At 27.3% G+C, this 22301-nt stretch overlaps 1 pseudogene; it reads right to left on the reverse strand.

Annotated features, from left to right (window-relative positions):
* Window positions 1–206: 206 nt before the first annotated feature.
* LOC149057095 (uncharacterized) lies at window positions 207–1782 on the reverse strand (annotated as a pseudogene).
* Between the last annotated feature and the right edge of the window lie 20519 nt (window positions 1783–22301).

The following is a 22301-nucleotide window of genomic DNA, read 5'->3' on the forward strand; positions in this document are numbered from 1 at the left end:
TATTTTACTATCCATCCAAATATATAATATGGTATAGCATTCTCATATTATGTATACTTACTAATTAGGTAGGTACTATGAATAAATATTCGTATATAAAAAAAGTAGTGATTATCACATCTTGTCACAAAATATAAAGTATATTATAGTCTATAATAAAATGTTTGTTCCACAAACAAACTGTCTTTTAAGCAGTCGATTTATAGTTAAATGTTTTCATCCTGTAAAAATGTTAATAGAAAAATTGTATTGGCTACAAACTATTTTATATCTTCATTTGTCAAATATTATCTTACAGGAAATGGACCAATCTTTCCTTGGACATATCCATAATTTTGATTGCCTGCCTTCCTGAGGAACATTAATATATCCCCATCAACATTTAACGTTTGTACTTGTTGACGAATACTTTGTGTTTTTATAAACCTTTCCTGCCTTGAAGTATTGTCTCTAATCTGTAAATAAAATTCCAATATAAATCATAAATTAAACTATATTCAATGATTTACCTAGGAATGTATTTACTTATTAGTTATAATTAATAATTACTAGTATTACATTATAATAAATTTATTAAATACTAAATTTAAAATTAAGTACCGTATAGTTTTGTCGTGCTTGATGTAGTTCTACGAAACACTGATTTTCAATCAGTATCAATTTCTCTATAATAAGCAAAATATGACAATGATTAAACAAAAAAGATAGGTATTGATTATGTAGGTAGTATAATTACATAATATTACAATTATAGAAAAATCTCACGTATGAAATCCCATTATTCGGGTGTTTAGACATTTGTATCAACAAAGTGGGGTGAAACGATTCTAAATAGTTATGGTTCTGTATTCACGCCCAAAAATACTCAAAATACTAGGTCCAACTTGAGTCAACCAGTATCCATCAGCATATTCAACGAGAAAAGTTCTCAATGTCAGGAAACCGTTGAACATAATGATAGCCTTGAAACCATCATTAATATCATGCTGAGGACAATTAGGATGGCCTCTGTGTGCAGGTAAATGTGGTAGAGCTAATACCTAAAATTGTGAAATAAAATACAAGAAAACTACTATAATTATAATTATACAACCGTTCTAAAAATTCTGGCTGCAATAGGGCTACTTTGAAAAAGATGATACACACTGTTCAATTTCTGCTTACTGTATCTTATGACTGCCTGTGAAGTAAAGTTCATATACATTTTAAGATTGTATTGACAATGATATTTAAAGTTTGTACTCTTTTTACCTATATAAGCATCCTTGGCAAAAATGAAACCAACACCCCATCAATTTACTTTCAGGCATTACAGTTTGAACTGAATTCATTAATGGCATTTCAAAATAAGTTATGATGCATAGTTGTTCATAATGTAATGGCAGCAAGTTACGTACGACATCCAAAAGTGCTTGGTAGCTTTCTGGATTCATCAAAATGAGGAATGCATATACCATTGGGAATGACTGCAAAATACAAGGTATACATCTACATGATAAACTATTTAAACCTTTCAACATTTAGCTGTGTCTACAAAATGTATTATTCAATTGTATGCTTAAAATATTATTTTATACATTTTTTAATACAATATTATTATTATTATTCTTATGATTATTTATAGTAAATTCTACTTACTACACTATCTGGAATGTGACAAAAGCACCTTTTTTAAGTTCTGGTGCCTGGTGGACTTTTAGGAACTGTTTTGAATGTACTATCAATCCCAGCTACAACAATAGTGCCCAATTCTGCTCTATACCTCTTTATTATTGTTTCCATATCAGAAAATGCAACGGCCTACTTGATTCCCATTAACCATCAAAGGCCAATAACTTCTGAAAAATCTGTGGCTTATAAAATGTATTAGTATACTTCATCGTGTAAGTGATTGATTTGTTATGAATACTATGATCAACTTTTTGCTTTTATTATTAAGCTATTATTGTATTTTATTTTTTTATGTAGTTGGAGGTCTTCGAATTATGTGACTGTACTATTCGTGGATGGGATCATTTAATATTTGTACTAAATGATCTGGAGAGCTAGGAAGAGGGGGTCACCTATAACGTCGGTGTCTTTTGATTCTATGTTCTGTTTGAAGACATGTATAGTTTTCTGCCGCTTCATTAAACTGTTTATGTTTTTTTCTTAAATTAAAAATCATTTTTGTTTTAATAAAAATACATATTTTATGCATTCTATTTTATGGTAGTTAATATAATTAAATAATTACAAAACAAATATCAAATTTCTAACATAACTCATATATTGATATAAATAAAAAATACATATTTGTTTAGTATTGTGTACTTAAATAAAATAATATAAATTGAAGCTTTATTATAAATTATAATATATTTTTTTTAACTGGCAGCACATTCATATTGTCCTAAAAGTACTTTTGTGGTGCCTTGAGTCCTTTTTTAGAAAAGTTTTTATTATTTTATACATAACCTATTATAGATGTTTGATACATACCTCCTTTCATATAGAAATAATTAATTACCTGTATATTATATTAATGGTTGATACACTATAATACTACATTCTTAAATTATATTTAACATCTGACATAACTGTCCATTTTAAAATGATCATAATTTACTTTTAAATTATAATATCTATAGCCTTTTGTGGTGCCCTAGATAATAATCTTATCTTTAAATTATAAGAGATCAATTAATAATCTCTATTCAAACTCTTGAATCTATACAAAACTCATTTTTACGATTGGGAGTAGATAGACCACTTCAAACTGACAATGGTGGGATTTTAGTTTTTTTGATATGACTTCTCAAAATTAATATTGCTAAAACTAGAAACAATCACTAATTTTTCTTAAAAAACATAAAAACCAATTATTTACTAGATTCTCCTACAAATATACTCATGCCAATTGGTAATTCTATGCATTAAGACCTATTATCTTGTAACACTAAGTATATTTAAAAAATGTATAAATTAGCTTAATTATGGTATTATATACTGCAGATGTATAAGACTGTCATATTTATACACAGTCTGTAAATGGATTTTTACTCCGTATATTAATAATAAACAACTAAATATAATAATAATATATTATACAGGTTTTATTTATTTTTAAATATCAATATTACAAAATTAATTTTGCAAACAGACTTAAATTAAGTAAAATAAAAAATATGTATTTAAATCAGGGGCTAAAATACTATGTCCCTTGAAAATCAAATTATGTTCCAAGTTTTATATCAAATTTTTAGTTTTGTTTGTAGAAATAACAAATATTAATCCTTTAATATTTTAATTTACTAGTTACCTCTTCTGTTAGTTACTTATTTTATTTCTATACTATAGACAAGTCTGTTATATAAGTCTGGACACTGATAAAAATTAACACGGTAAGGAAACCCAATACTCAAAAATTTGGCGGCCATCTTACCGTTGGCTAAACAGAGTAACCATATCAGAAAAACAAAATGTTAAATACAATTTTTTCCAAAAATGTATAGATCCAACTCTAGTTTTATTCAAATTACTTACTAATTGCTTAAAATTTTTAATTTTATAATTAGCAACCGCATAAGATTAGTATAAATCAAATATATTTTTAAATAGGTATTCATATTAAATACATATTGGAAAAAAAATCACGTTTTATTAAGTAAAATATATATTTTATTTATTAGAAGCTAAAATGTAGTTTTGAAATTTATAGATCACGATTGTTTGAAGGCGACAAGCTTGAATAGTAGAGGTACATTAAGATTATGGTTTAAAAATAAGAAAATAGATTTAGAAGGAAAAAGATAAAAAGAGTATACATATAGGTATGTTATTATATAATGCTTCTAATGCACAGTATTATTCAAAAAGTACAGACGACAGATCACAACAGAACATGTTCTGCATGTTTTAACTGCAGTTTAAAAGCAGTACACACTAAAAAACGTGTAACAAACTAACAAATGCTTTTACTAAGATTTTTAATAATCTTAATATAAATGTTTTGAATTAAATCATGAATTATGATACCAGTTTTTTAACTGATAACACGAAATTGATAAAGTAGTGTAGCGTCCCAGCATACAGGAGGACAAACGACTGGTGTTGAGGTAGATGGTTTGGGTGTAATAAGTATAACAACTTAATTTGTGATTAATTTATTAGATATTTATTTGATAACTCTTCGATTTTTACTATATTTGCTTCGGCAACTACTACGCTAGCACCGCTTGCCTCTCCTACCTGTACGCCTATGTCCGCAGTACTATCGTTATTTATTTCCGTTAAATTCCTTGTCGGATTCTCTGACGTATCTCCCAAATTTTTATTCATCAATGTATATTTTATTCATTTAGTAAAATTATTTAAATAAAATTATTTATTTATTTTATGTGCCTAAAATTTAATACCTAAATTGTATTCTTATTTCGCTAACTATTCTATCACTATTTATTTAATAACCACTATTTATTATTAATTCTATAACTGTTCAAAATATTTATTTTAGAATTCTTAATTTAATTACCTACCAATAGTAACTATAATATTTATTACCCAATACTCCAAAATTCACTACGATTTATTCCTCACTAATTTATTTAATATAATTGTTGATCGCCGAGATAGCTCCTACAAGTTCGGCGGTTGGCTATATCGACTTGCGGCGTTAGGGATTCGGGTCACCAAATGAATACACAATATTTATAAATACAATTAACCACGTATGTGTGTGTACACTCATACAAATATAATAATAATAATATATATCAACATCGTGACATGATTATAATATATAATACATAAAAAAAGCTCTACCTAGCGGGCGCCCCAATATATATACTTAAGAATACTGAATAATACACAATACTATAATAATACACTTTCAGACCCAAGTGGTCGATCATACAAAATATAAATATATCGTTACAATGATTATGATATAATAATCGATAAATTAAGAATGAATACAAATCAATAATGTTACGACCTGACGGCTGACAGCGACATTCGCACGTCTCCACTCCGACGAGCTATAATATATCCTGATTGAATGGCAATAAGTGACGGCAACGGGTGGTACACTTCCCAGGCAGGCAGGTCACGGGACAGGAAGCTCCAGGGCTGATGGCGAAATATGAATTTGAGTGACCGTGACTCCAGCACCGCGCACGCGGTACACAACTGTGCGATCTCCGCAGAGAGTAATAAGTACGGGTATATGTGTATATTATTTGTATAATATATACAAGATATGCTGCGACCGATCACCAGGTGACACGTGGTAGAAATTATAATAATAAGACACACGTTAGCCAAAAATGAGAACCAAGCACGCTGGCGTAGTCGGCGGGAGCTGAGGAAAATGGTCCGTCAGTCTCAACCGCGGAAAACAAACAGCACCGGCCGGCGAATCTGTCCTAGCTCGCGACGAGTTGTCTACCGATGTAGGAGGGGTAGGGTGCTCGGTGAACTTCAACGCCGACGGCACGATAGCACCCGCCGATAATATCGGCCCGACGTGAAGTTGTTCCGATGTTCGAACAATAATACTTATTCTAGGGCCCCTAAGCTACTCTATTATATATCTTTTCTCAATTACACTTTATTCAATTTTACTCTTTAGTATTTCTCTTTTAATTCAACTTATATATGTATATGTGCGCACATTTATTTCAAATATTTATTCACTCATTTATTTCTTCTTTTTAAAACTCAATTATCTATTTATATCAATATTTCTCAAAATCACAAAAATTATGGTTTAACTACCATTTAATAAACTCTCAATTATTTTTTAACTCAATATCTCTTTATTTCAATTCAATCTATTATATGACATTGCATTATATGACATTACGCGCGTAATTCCAATTATATATATCATCTTTATTATTTTCTCAATTATATTATATTCACTTTTATATCTGAAAATTATTCTCATTTATTTTCACTTATATTCATTTCATATTAATTTATACCACAAAATTATCCTCATATAAAATTTATTTAAATTCACTTTATACTCATTTATTCTCTTTATAACACTTTTATCGGTACATATACCCTTTATATACTCAAAATTATCCTACACTTTTATACATTACCTACCATATTATTTCTTTAAGTAGATAACATATATATATTTCTCAAAATTTTCCTACACTTTTATACATTACCTACCATATTATTTCTTTAAGTAGATAATATATATATATACACCTTCACAATAAATTTTATACGATGGTCCTAACAGATCCAAAGGAGACGTGACAGAGCCTTATAATTAAAATTCCTACATAAATAAATACCCCAAAACTTAAATTACAACTCACAATACTGTCACTGCTTGAGTTGCTTCCATTGTTGCTCTTGTTGTTGTCCTGACTGCTCTAGCTGTTTGCTACGTAGATTCTCTTTTTCCCGGAGTTGCTGGAAGGTGATCAGTCCTCCAAACGTGACTCTTGGGTGAGTTGCCTCCGTGAAGTTGAAAACAAAAAATTTTCATCTTCCCGTTGATGGAAAATCCTACCGACTGCGCCAAATTTGTAGCGTCCCAGCATACAGGAGGACAAACGACTGGTTTTGAGGTAGATGGTTTGGGTGTAATAAGTATAACAACTTAATTTGTGATTAATTTATTAGATATTTATTTGATTACTATGTAAATAAAACACTTTTACTGCACAAAATGATTTGGTTGCAAAATATTCTAAGTCCGAATAATTAAATTGGACTGGTGTCTGGCGTGAAGGTGCTTGTTCTGACTCTGGTGGCTCACGTCTGAATTGGGTCTAATCGGGGCTCTCCTATATAGTCCAGATAGTCCTACTCTCTGCATTTCCTCTCCTATCGATAAGATACGTATGTGTCCATGGCCGAGTCGTGCAAAAGCGTACGCGTGTATTATTTTAATATCGCAGCTTCCCACGCCCATGCGACCGGTCGGCCACATCCTGGTTATTCGCGATACGTAATCTCCATAACCCGACGACATTAATCATATCTCTAGATACGCCTGCCAAGACTACGATTTCATATTTAATATTTCGTATATTTAATTCCAATTATGGTAATGTTTTGGAAAGGCTAGAAGTTTGGCCTTCGATATAACTATTGAGGTCCTACACAATATAATTGGTTGGCGAAATCATACGCCCCAGGGTCACTTATACCTATCTACGTGTATCTGCGTGTTTAGATGTCTCAGCGGGACGTCAGTACATAGCAGTAGCCAAAGGGAACATGGCCACCACGTTTTTGCTTACATTGAAAGTGTCCCTTCTGATTTAATCTATTCTGTGGTTCGAGCCCAAAGTCATCATTGCGCTTGCACAAAACTATTTTATGATAAGAGATTACTGATGAATACACTAAACACAAAATAATCATATATAATATATACATAGATAGGACATACCCACGGACTAAGATATACAGGACTACATAGTATCGAAAACATTATCAGTGATCCCTGTGTAGTACCTAGCGCCATCTATTTTAGAAATTAAACATTAATCATAATATTCATTGTACAATGTACACCGGCAAACTTTTTGAAAAATTATTAAATTTTATGTTTTCTTTAAAATGAACATAAATTATTTTAATAACTAAGGGTATATTTATTTGATACTTACTACTTAGTACAAATTACTGAAGCAGTTTAAAGTTTGAAAATGTTGATATTTCATAACATAAATGATCTTATGTAGGTATAGATCATAGACATATTAATAATTAATATGCATATGGTACAGATGAAACTATTAGAATTTATAAAGTATTTGTGTGATATTCAATGCAATGTACTTAAAATTTAAGGTTTTTTTATGACTTGAATTAATAATATCTATTATCTAACTACTGCCTTGACTAAATACTGTATGGCCATACTTTTACAGTCACTTAAGTCTGATGATACGTCTACAAAATATAATAGTCAGTAACCACTAAGATTAGGTTTCATAAATACAATTTCAATAATTATATTAATATACTATTATTTCAAAAATAATTATTTTAGTACATTGCCAATATACGCTACTAGAATGCGCTAGTAACCACACCTGTACCATTAGAAACATTTGAGGACCGGCCTTCTACTACCCCCCGGCCATGTCAATTCCAGTCCTGTATATCTTAGTCCGTGGACATACCATATTGTATTCAAGTATGATCGAAGTCGAGCATACTAGTTACCAAAATGGTTAGTTAAAATTAAGGTGTGGTATCAACCATAAGTGATAACGAAAAACGCAATTTTTGGCGCACATCGAAGGGAAAAATCTGGAAAGTGATATTATTTATAATTTGTATTTTGTATTAAGTTGCTTATAATTTATAACATATTCGATAGTTTACATTTAATTGGTCAAAGTAAAATTAAATAACTTAATGGTAAAAAACATTATTGGTGTTTAAATAAAATTTATTTAGTGAACTTTGATCTAATTTTTGATTGTTCGTTCATTTTTTTTATTTCGTGAAACATTTTGATGTCCAAGTATTTTTTTATCACTAAATTTGTTAACTGGTCTCTATGAGTATTTTAAATAAATAATATTAATAAATAAATAAATAATGAATTAAAATGAAATTAATAATTTTATTGATTCAAAAATTGGCTCAAATCAGATTGATAAAAATGTTATTTATCATAAACCAGTATCTGTAACCGCATATAACCAATATGGTAACGAGTAGACTCTAATTCGCTCACAGCTATATTAGCAATGTCATTAATAATATCCACCATATGTTTTATGAATCACGGAAAAAAAACCAAGGAAATTAAAACCAAGGAAAAAAACCAAAGAAATAAAAAACCAGGGATAAAACACCAAACGAAAAAAAATCCATGAAATAAAAACCAAATTTTTATATTTTGCCATATATTATTATGTCATATTTCATTAGATATAAGTTCTGTTGAATACTTTCGTAACCAAATTTGTAAATTTTGAATAGTTAAAAATAATATTTAAATTGTTCACATTTAAAAATATATAAAACAGCTTAACTTTGTCTTGCTATGTTTTGGGAGTAGTATTTCCGTGTTGGGAAATTTTAGTTAACATCATTCAATTAACATTCTATATCTTAAATCTTATATTTTGTACCTATGTATGGCTATAATTTGTGTATATTATATTGTATATTATATGGTCATAAAGGTAGAATAGAGGCATAAAACTATCATTAAGATTAAAAATGTACTTATACTGGGCTATACTGGCCTAAAAGTTGTTTGACTTATTTAGACTGTTAAGATTATACATACGTCAGGCACACCTGCATCATTTTATTGTAAGTATTACCTAGTGGCTAGTTATGATATTATATATATAATTAGAAAATTAAAACTTATGTCTAATGAAATATGACATAATAATATTTGGCAAAATATAAAAATTTGGTTTTTATTTTCATGGTTTTTTTTCCTGGTCTTTTATACCTTTGGTTTTAAGTTTTTGGTTTTTTTTTTTTTCGTTTACCATGTTTTATATTTAAGTGTAACTGATAAATCTTAAACGAACTAAACTAAGAATAGTAGAAAAGTAGAAAACCAAAAGTAATAAAAAAGATTTGCAATTCAATATTCATTAATTTAATTGTATGATCCAAATGGCAAATACTTACTTACTATATTATAAAAAGCCGGTAGGACTGTATATCTCAAGCAATAAAATGATATAATATATAATATTTACATAGACATTAAGCAATTTAAATTTAGATTCTGTATGAAATACAGAAAACTATAATATGAAAAATAATCTAGTATATTGAAAATTCTATATTACAGAATTCCCACATTAATTTAAAAAGTGAGAAAAGTAAATAGTGATGGTTTATAATTTTAGATTTTTTACATAAATATTACTTATGTCTAATAATTATATTTAAAAATAGTTAAATACAATGAATATAATGACTTAAATTAATGATACGGCTTCAAAAAAATAATTTTATATGTTTTAAAGTGAATTCAATACTTCTTTTCTGCTTTATCTGATCAATATCAGGACCTTTTTCAATAGAATTAATTACTTCTAAAAGAATTTTTAATTTATTCTTTGATGTGATAGGATCATTAAATTCGTATTTTTGGTCATGTATTTTAATAACTGGCACAAGACTATTAAAAAAATGAATTTCCTTCAAATTTATTTTAGAGTCATTATCTTTTTGATAAAAAGATGTTGCATTTTGTGAGATATAATATACACTCTTCCAACATAAATTAGGAAGTTCGATATGTTTAGTTATTTCAAAAATAAATCCATTATCTTCCTCTTTAAAATTGTTATCTTTGATACCTTCAATTATTATAAGTTGCGAGGTATTTTTTCCATAATATGAATTTAAGTCATATGTATTTGTTTTTCTGGCCAATGAAATACATTTTGAAACAACTGGAATCTTTATTTCGGGCAATTTAGATGAATTAAATATGGTGATTGTAGTATTAGAAGATAGTTTATCTGGAATTTTTGAATTGGAAGTTGCTTCTTGTTTATATTGTAACAAACATTTCTCGGATACATTATAAACCGAACTTGAAGTGGATGGGAGGCTATGAATTAAACCAATAGATGGATAACTATTATTTGTTCTTGAGGAGAGGTTTTGTTTGAGTACTGGTTGTATGCTATTAGCTATACAATTTTCATCCAATATTTTTGATAATGAATTGACTGATGGTTTTATTGCTTTGGAATTCTGAATTTGTTCCAAAGTAATGGACAATGAATTATTAGCTGAAATTGTCTTAAGTTTTTGTTTGAGATTTGAATCAATGGATGAAAAATTATCAATTGACATGGATGTATTAAAACACTTATCTGTATTATCTGAAAGAATAGGTATTTAAGTTAATAGTATTTGATTTTGTTGTAGGATATAAATCATTAGTTAAAATTCAGTTCAATAAAAAAATTTTACGTACCAAGTAACAATACATTCTTTAATTTTTTTGTTGGCAACTGTTTATCAGCTTTATTATCTTTGGGTTTTTTGAATCTTCTTTTATATGTTCTCAATACTGCAGTATCAGAGTCCGATTTCGCAGAATTAACCTGCAAATAATAAGGTAATAATGATTTTACTATTTGACCTACATCATTTATTAACGACTTAGTATTAAGTATGTTAGCAATATTTTCAAAAATTATATAATTATTAGTTATCAGTTTCAAAATCCTAAATTAATTTAATTAATGTTAGCGTCAGTGTATGAAATTCAGTAATTTTATAAAATAATGTATTACATACATTACTGGCATTACTGCTAACATACATAAATATATTATGGTTCTAAAATAATAATCATTAATCTAAAAGAACTAAAATCAATTATATTTACAGTAGTATATGATTATACTTTCAAAACTGGTACATAAGCATAATTTAAACTTTTTTTTTATTAATTTAACAATTTCTATGTTCATTTAAAAACTTTATAATTTAAAATAATGTTTCTCATTAAATTTGCTTATTGTAATAAAAAATTGTATGCAGATTGTAAATTATCTTTTAATAATAAAAAGAGGAAACCTACAAATTAGTATAAAAAACATATCATTCAAAAACCAATACATCCATGACACTAGAATCCAAAAATTAATAGTATTTAATGCATGACAGGTTCTTAACTATATCATTCAAATTATAATTTTTCTCAATTTTACAAAAAGTAAATATTTCTGATACAACAATATTATTATTTTTTCTTTTTGAAAGACAAGCAGGAATAGCTTAAGATAGAGAAAAATAAGAAGGTTGTTTCACAGTAAGTTATGGACTTTCAATGGCTTCTAAAATTGATAAATTAATGAAGACAGAGAAAATAAAAAAATATTGTTCTTATAATTAAATATAATATTATAATATATAAATGTATAATTAATTATAGGTACTTTAAATGATAGTTTTACCAATACTTGAGTCAAAATATCATACCATTAATGGAGTTTTTTCAGATTCCACATCCGCACAAGAAGTAGATAATAAAGATGCTGAACTTGTTGATGGAATATTTGCATCTATTACATTTGTTAAAATTAAACATCATATTTTAGAAATGGATCTAATATTTATTTTAATTTGTCTTTAGTCAAATAAACTTGATCCTTAGCAGTTAAAGACCCAAAATAATTATTTATATTTAAAAAAAGGAACTAATATATAAAATAGTAATCAGTTATTATTATTATTTTTTAGTTATAAATATATTATATAATTAACTGTATTAAATTTAAAAAAAACATTTAAATAATATTTATCATATGTATATATTATTGAATTTACATAATATTATAGCGTCTTAAACTATTGTCATATTTTTTAGTTTTTTTACAGCTGTAGTGATTTAAAATTTATTATTTTAACTTTAGTTTTTCTATCATAAATTTGCTGAAGATAGTTGTTTATATAAAAGATATAAGATATACAATCAGGTTTAATTAAAAATGTATATAACACAATGTTGTATTTTTCAAGATTAATCATTATAATATAAATTAAGTGCTAGATTATATCTATAACACTATTCAAGTGCTTAGACCTTAACTATTTTGCTCTCCTTCAATGATGTTAAACTGTTGCTTAGCTCTAACTGCTTTTTGCCATTTTAAGTGTGTTTGATATACAAGGAATAAATTTAATAGGTTAATGAGTAAAGATAAAAAATAGTGCACTTTTTAAATACTTAATAATTTTCACATTTTTAGTAAAATTATCCTATAGTGTATTATTTTTTAGTGTAGGACCTAAATGCAACCAAGCAGAAAGTAATTAAAAATAAACCTTGAATTTCAATATTTATCACACTTGATAGATTTTAGGTTATATTTATTACCTAATTTATTTATTATTATTTGATGTAAATAATTGATTACCGATTTAATTAACAATTTTTGATTCAGATTTCAGAAAGTGATTGATTTAGGTAATTTAAAATTAAAATAATATTGATCTCATATGTTTAACATATTTTTTAATTATTTTTTAAAAGATTCTTTGAATTTCAAACCATTGTAGATATTTTCAATAGAATTTTAAGTGAAAAAATTACTATATTAAGCAAAGAATAAATTAATAACATTAATACTACATAATATGGAACTAGTATAGATAACTAAGTTTTAAATTTGATGCCTTCATTAAGATAAGATTTTTGAAAATAATATTGAATTTATTAAAATTAAAATGGTTTGATGAATAATTATAGATTTTCAGTTGTTGTTTAACACAGTTAAATATATATATATATATATCAATATAAATACAACAGAACTGTGATTATGAACTAGTGTTTTTATTATTAAAGTTAATAATTGTATTTGATTTTGTTGTAGGATATAAATCATTAGTTAAAATTCAGTTCAATAAAAAAATTTTACGCACCAAGTAACAATGCATTCTTTAATTTTTTTGTTGGCAACTGTTTATCAGCTTTATTATCTTTGGGTTTTTTGAATTTTCTTTTATGTGTTCTCAATACTGCAGTATCAGAGTCCGGTTTCGCAGAATTAACCTGCAAATAATAAGGTAATAATGATTTTACTATTTAACCTACATCATTTATTAATGACTTAGTATTAAGTATGTTAGCAATATTTTCAAAAATTATATAATTATTAGTTATCAGTTTCAAAATCCTAAATTAATTTAATTAATGTTAGCGTCAGTGTATGAAATTCAGTAATTTTATAAAATAATGTATTACATACATTACTGGCATTACTGCTAACATACATAAATATATTATGGTTCTAAAATAATAATCATTAATCTAAAAGAACTAAAATCAATTATATTTACAGTAGTATATGATTATACTTTCAAAACTGGCACATAAGCATAATTTAAACTTTTTTTTTATTAATTTAACAATTTCTATGTTCATTTAAAAACTTTATAATTAAAAATAATGTTTCTCTTTAAATTTGCTTATTGTAATAAAAATTGTATGCAGATTGTAAATTATCTTTTAATAATAAAAAGAGGAAACCTACAAATAAGTATAAAAAACATATCATTCAAAAACCAATACATCCATGACACTAGAATCCAAAAATTAATAGTATTTAATGCATAACAGGTTCTTAACTATATCATTCAAATTGTAATTTTTCTCAATTTTACAAAAAGAAAAAAGAAAATTTTTCTGATACAATAATATTATTATTTTTACTTTTTGAAAGACAAGCAGGAATAGCTTAAGATAGAGAAAAATAAGAAGGTTGTTTCCCAGTAAGTTATGGACTTTCAATGGCTTCTAAAATTGATAAAACTAATGAAGACAGAGAAAATAAAAATATATTGTTCTTATAATTAAATATAATATTATAATATATAAATGTATAATTAATTATACTTTAAATGATAGTGTTACCAATACTTGAGTCAAATCATACCATTAATGGAGTTATTTCAGATTCCACATCCGCACAAGAAGTAGATAATAAAGATGCTGAACTTGTTGATGGAATATTTGCATCTATTAAATTTTTTAAAATTATACATCATATTTTAGGAATGGATCTAATATTTATTTTAATTTTTCTATAGTTAAATTTAAATAAATTTGATTCTTGGCAGTTGGAAGCTCAGTTAATGGTTAAAAATAAAAAATACATTAATTCCTCGTTATCGGTGGGGTTTACGTTTCAGCAAAGTTACGAGACTATAAAGCAATGTAAAAAGGGAGATTAGGTTTTATTTACAGTGTTTAATTTTAAAAATCACAATAAGGTTAATATTTTTTACAATTATGTATTTAATTGATTATTATTTTTACCATTCATGATTTATTATATAATTTTATTCATTATCTATAATTCATATATTATGAATGATGAAAAAACCACTGAACAAATTAATAATATTAGAAAATAAAATAAAACATAATGTAATACTTGTCAGTGCATACAGTGTATATAGTTGAATATATAATTGTTTAGCTATTATACTTAACGAAATAATAATGTTCAAATATTATTGCCGACTCAACCACGAATAACGAGGGTTTACTGTAGTGATTTTTAGTGTAGAGCCTAAATACAGCCAAGCAGAAAATTGTCTAAAAGAAACCTTGTAATTTAATATTTATCATACTTGATAGATTTTAGGTTATATTTATTAAACAAATAAAAACCTATCTAAAATATGTGTATAATATGCTAATTTATAATTTAAAAAGTTAATAAGTTAATATAAAATAAAATTATAAAATGTTTCTTACTGTCACATAAAAATAAAGATGGAACAGCATCAGATCTTAATCTGTTTTTTTTGTTCAAATTTGTGAAACAATAATCTTCAAAATGTGAACGACACACTTTTAAGCCACTATTAAATTTTTCGGTATGATCTTCATCTAATCCACATACTTTAATCCACTTTTTTCTCAGTGCGATATTTTTAGGATAGCTAAAGAAACTATAGCCCTTTGAATACGCGTTGAAGCAATTTTTAACGGAACAACGTATTATAATATTTCCCCATTTGTGTTCCTTCAAAATTCAAGCATATAATTCATTGTAAAAATATTTGAATATTAAAAACAGCTTAAATTATTAACAATTATTATAAAGTACAAATTAAAAATAAAAGAGTTAAATACATATTTTAGAGATATAACATTCAATAGTCAAATTTATAAAGATTCTTTAGGCTATATATTTGGGATAGTCTTTAGACTATAAGAATATAATACATTGTGTCGATATTAGAGCCCATAGACGTGTGCATGGTTGGTGGCGTAGAAGGGGGTGGATGGCGTAGCGCACAGCGGCATGTCCCCTCCTGTAGCCTTTGACCTTTTCTTTATCTATACTAACCTAGATTATTTTATATTTGCATATTGAATTAAATAAATAGGTACTTCATAAAATTTATAATTTTATATTTTACTACACTAGGAGTCATGAGTACAAGAATCTTTGTTAATTGGTTTAGATCTTTTTAATATAGACCCCTTGCGGACAAAGTCTGTGCACGCTTATGAAAACCACGGACTAAGATATATATCTTAATCCGTGATGATAACCTATGGTTTCATTCAGATCTTTGTATTCAAAATAATAAATACAGAATACTGGTTTTAAATAACATAGAATCATAATACTACTCACTGTTATTAAAAATACTAGCTGACAATTTCCAACCATTACAATATTGTTCAAGACGTAGAGGTAACCAAAGTGCGCATAATTTTCATTCAATTTAATTAATTTATATTTAAAATGTTAAAAAAGAATCATATAAATATTATATAATTATATATAAACATATAAAAATAATGAAAATGAAAGAATTTTTTTTGCATACCTTTTATTTTATGGGGAATATTCCTACAATGTTCTTTCTCACAAGATACAAAAGAATAAGTACAAAATCAAAAAACAATAAAATTTAATATTAATATAATAATATGTTACTCCCTCAAAAATATTATTATCTATTTTTTTTTTGTAATGGGTGATTTTACTCTAAGATTACCTATTAAAACATTCTGCGTACTTAAATGCATTTTGTCTTATGTTGTGCGTGCACCAAAGGGAGAAAACAAATAGTATGCTGACATAAAAACTTAAAAACTTAACAGTTATTTTAAAACTTTGGAAAACCCTTAGATAACTAGCTAGAGGACTAATTATTACTATAGAAAATGGGGAAAAAATGTATGACAAATAAACTAAACAACCATTTAAAGTGTCTCTAAAAAAACAGAATATGATCTACAGAAATATATTAAATACATTATTTGTTATTGCAATAACTGCTTATTATATTACTGAAACTAGGAATGCACTGATTGCAGTAAATAATTTCAAATAAGGGCTTAACCAATAAAGCATCAAATTCCTTTGAATGTAAACATAGATACTTCCAATACATATTTTTTAGATAATTCAAATAAAACTATAGTAAATATAAAATAACAAATATATACCTTCTTATTTATAATGTACTATATCCAATAACCAAATAACTAATAACCTTTGTTTTGGTAATATTCAAAATTCAAAATTCAAAAAAAAAATGTACAGTAGAGTGTAGAGTCTCACAATGATTTGACATGTGGAATAACTTTTTATGTATTCAATATTTAAAAATGGTTTTTTCTATATAATTCAGAGACATTTGGTCTACATTTTTAGTATAATTTTTTTTTTATGTTGAAAATAAAAATCTTAAGAATTGATAAAATCTTTTTTGGATGAATTCATAATAGCCTATTTGTGAATCTGATTATTATAAGAACAATTTTAATGGTAAAACAATTTATCCAAGTCATGAAGTTTATTTTTTTTAAATTCAATATTTTTTTTGCTTAAATAATTTGGAACGTAATAACTTTCTTAAAAATAGGATTTTTAAGAATTTGATAATATGAGTATATTTCTTTAATTATTTTTTACTCATCATATAATATTAATAATTTTTATCATACGTTTAATTAGCATAACTATTTTTTCAGATCTTTCTGAGATACCCTGTATATGTTATAATAATATACAGTAATACTTTTTTATAACGGACCCTCTATTAAACGGAATCCTCCTTATAACGAAACATGTCAATAGGCTCGGTGCATCGTGCATATAGGTAATATACGCAATTTTTACCTCTCTATGATGGATAACTCTTAAAAATGGACAAATGTTTGGTCCCAAGCGATTCTGTTATAGACGTTTTACTGTATATAGCAAATATATTAAATACATTTTTATTAGTATTGGGGATAATATTGAAAGTTTAATTAAATCTTGTTAAAATTGGCAATTGGCATAAATATATTAACTGCTAAATTCAAAAAATTTAAAGACCCTAGATACAAATTAAATAGATATAGGTATAATAAAATTTAATAATAATAATAATACATTATAAAATTCATTGCTCTTTCTATACCTATCTATTTTAGACTACGTAATTAATAATACAAATATATCTTATTGGTGGCTTAGAGCTTAGACAACGTCATGGAGTGCCAGAGCACCCATAATAGCCCACCTAAATCCACGCCATTTAATATCATATGTTTATATCAGTTTTTTAATTTATTCTACATTCAATTTTATGATTATTAGTTTTTCCTTAATTTTATAACTTAAATACGCCACCGCCGTATATAACCAAAGCAGTAAAAAAATTTTTTTTACATACAGAAGAACAATGAATTGTCAATTATGGTCACTATAGGTGTTAAGTTAGGAAAATAATTTTAAAATATATCTTAACCATCGGTTGTCGTTTGCGCATCACTTTTGTTAATTTTGACCTTTTTTGTAAGAAAATTGAACATCGTTCGATTTTTGAGTTATACATCGTTTTGCGCATTGGCCGTTTAATAAGTTCTACATAATTTTTGCCTCAATATAATTTAACATTAGAAATGAAAAAAGGTATACACCCAAAGCGCAAGTTGTTTTCTAACTTTGGTCTTAAAATTTCTAAATAATATTTACATAATATTAAATTTTCAAATATTTCATAGGTATAATGTGATACCATGTATAAATATAATGTTGTAAAATTAAATTTTTGAGATTAGATGAATTTTGTCAAAATTTGAACTTAATATAGTAATGTATGTTTATCATTTTTATTTTTACTTAAGTTTAAAAATCATAAATTATTCATTCTCTCTATATTATATTAATTATTATACATCATGTAATACCATTTTTTATACCCTTTTATTGTTCAGAATATACATTTGATGTTCGATAATTTGGTGCAGATAATTCACAGACGATAATCTATCGATGGTGTACGATATTTTTGGACAGGTAAACAGATGAGGTGTAAATGATATACGGCTATCATGATAGACAATCAATTCGATTATCTTATAATTTATCGAAACAATATTATTTTTTTTTTTGACTTTTAATGAATTACAAAATATTAAGAAATTCAATGCTGGGATAATTAATCACCCTAAAACACTTTCGGGATATGGTATTTAAAATCGATATACAGACGTATAAACCAGACAGTCAAACTGGAATGTATAGCAACCCTAACCTATTAATAAATTATAAATTATATTATCATCAATCCTATTTAAAATAAAGCTGCAACTTATAGGTACTTACACAATACTAAACCAATGAACTACCTAATAACCTTTAAAATATTTTTAACGAGTCATAGAATTTCGTAAGAAATTTGACTATAAGACCCTTTTATATTATTATTAGCTACTACCTTAGTAATTGTTGGTACTATAACTCTTTCATTGGCTGTTTGAATATTGTCATTGGCAATGAATGTAGGAATTTCCCTCTGAAATTGTACAGTTTGGATCCTCGGCATGTTTTCATAACTCATATCCTCATTGGTTGTAGTAAGTTTAATTTTTCTATGTGATTGTCTTGGTGGTCCGAAATTATTTACAACAGTATTTTGTTCCTCTCTGTAAAATTCTTATACTATGTAAACACTTTCAACACGATAAGCCAATTTTCTAAATCTTATAAAAATAATTGTAAAAACAAAATCTTGTCTTATACAATTTTTGTCAACTCACCTTAAAAGACTTTGTTTCCTTGGTAAAGGTTCTCTTTGTAGTTTAGATTTTGCTCTACTTTGAGTGGTACTAGTACCACTTAAAAAATAAATAAAAATATTAATGGAAATGAAAAATTAAGTTTTAATGGTCAAGAAATATTACTTGGAAGTAAGACTAATTTCATTTTGAGGTTGAGAAATAGTATTTCTTTCTAACAATTGTTGTCCTCCTGGCTCATTATTTTCTTCTGAAAAATCCATGATAGTGGTAGTATCTCCCATATCTTCCTTTTATTTCAATGGTATGCTGTAAATGTATACATATTAGGTATATACACAAATAAATGTTTACTAAAATCTCACCGAGCACTGTACAAATGGCATGAATGACACCAAGCAAAATAAACAAATTATTTTTCACGAGAAATAAACATCAAGAAACAGAAGACAACGAGTCACTTGGCCTCGAAGATTTGAATGATAATTAATTTGCTGTTTAGTATTACAGCCTACAGTTTCACCATGAAAAAATAGTTTTTTTATAGTTATATATATGCGTATTATAAATCAATTAATTATAATAATCGCTCTTACCTGTAAACAAAGACGGCGACTCTCGTGAAAGATGATTCATGGAAGGGTTAATTATCGGTGGACGATGGTTTACAAGTGATGTCGTAGACTGCGAAACGAGAAGCAGCTGGTTAAAAAAGCCGTGACAACAGAAGTGAGCGAAATAAAGCAGATAGCAAATGAGAGCGACCGACCAGCGTCGCCACACAATGTGACCAACCATACTAGCAATGCCTATTGACTGTGAAAGAAATTATTATTATTATTATCAGTCAAATAAATACTAATCAATACCAGTAACTACGTGTGAGTTTTTAAATTATATCTTTCAGTATCCGTTCCCAGTGTAGTTACCATTTGCATCACTCAACAGCATCATAGTAAATTTAAGTTTAGTTTTAAGTATTTACTCAATTTTTGTGAATTCTGTAAATCATGGTACCACACTGAGCCGATCTACATAGCGTCCCCCTTCCCAGAATATTAATTTCATCGTTCTTCTACCCCAGTGATACCCAACGTTTGTGTTCAGAATGCCACTTTGGTAAGCAATCATCTTCGAGCAGGCCACCAAATATATATATATTTTTATTTTATTACTACTAATACTATTATAAAATAAATTAATATACCTAATTTTACTTTTTTTTTAAAATATTTTGTTTAATTTAAAAACTTGTTACGGGCTTAATAGAATACCTTCGCGGGCCATATGTGGCCCGCAGGCTGCGGGTTTGGCACCACTGTTCTACCCCATCTATAACTAAATTATTTATCTCATCGCTGACTATTAAGTTGCCTACCCTCCACGGTAAAAGGCGTAATTCTTATAAATAAATAAGAAATAGCAAATTAATTCATACCACCCCCCACCCTCCATTCTAAAATAGTCTACCAGTGGAGGACTACCTTTTAGGGGCCTTAGGTGGAAGAATACCTAACTATCAGCAATAGAATAAGAAAAATAATCACCGTGTGATTTTCCAGTAGCAGAGTCTCACAATCACAGCACATAGATATAATTTATAATGTTACGACAATAACGGTATCCGAATTAATTTAGGTATTTATTTAACAGATCAACAAGTATAGCCAACCCGGTCGTAATTAATCATGTTTTTTACTATCAAATTTATAATAACTACGTTCACCAAAACAAGATGATTAAGGCGATAGTGTCTTACTTAAACAATATGGCGACACGATCCTTAATATAAATATAAACCACAAATCGTAATATTACATGGGTAATATATGACGTGCACCTCGGCCTGACCATAAAACATAATATAATATTAATCAGCTAAAATTCCCCAATTAGAGAAGAACTAATAGAGAAGTGCAACAAATTTACCAAAAACCTGGTATAATGCTTACCTCACAGAAATATTGTCAGTGAATGAATCAACAGAAAAAATTAGGAACAATTTTATTTATATTGTAGTTGATTTTATAGACCACTAAAGCGATAGGCATATTCTATATAATATAATATAATTATTAAAATTTTATGAATTATGATTTGGCGGTCCTTGTGCTACTAACATCGTTTGATCTACCACCGCGGCGTGTATAAACATAACAAAACAGCGATCTGAGTACCAGAGTACCATGCACTAGTGGTTGTGTTTTTTTGGTTTTACTGGTTGCATTCTTATTGTTCAATAATTAAGCGACACGGTACACCTTTTGATCTACTCGAACTGCCAAATTTGTGTAACAAACCCGCGATCTGAGTATCAGGATACCATGCACTGGTGATTACGTTTTTGGGGTATTCACTGATTGTGAACCATTGTTCACCTGAATATTCAAGTACATCGAGTATGCCCGTGTAGTAGTTTAGGTAGTTGGGTGATGGCGGGGTAAGATGCGCTAGGTTCGTACGTGTGCAATTGCATTAATATTATAAAGACATCCATGGTTTTGCCTAATACTTACCCATATAATTATAATTATTCAAATTATTATTAATTATGATTTCCCTGGCGGTCTTTGTGCTACTAAAATCGTATGATCTACCACCGCCGCGGGTATAAATGTAACAAAACCGCGATCTGAGTACCAGGGTACCATGCACAAGTGGTTGTGTTTTTTGGTTTTGACTGGTCACATTCTTGTTAATCAATAGTCGAATTACACGGTACACCTTTTGAATCTACCCGAACAGCGGAAGTTGTGTAACAAAACGGCGATCTGAGTATCAGGATACC

The sequence above is a fragment of the Diuraphis noxia genome, unplaced genomic scaffold, assembly GCF_037042655.1.
Source record: "Diuraphis noxia isolate RWA-SAM2 unplaced genomic scaffold, SU_Dnox_SAM2 contig0003, whole genome shotgun sequence".
Classification (NCBI taxonomy): Eukaryota; Metazoa; Arthropoda; class Insecta; order Hemiptera; family Aphididae; genus Diuraphis; species Diuraphis noxia.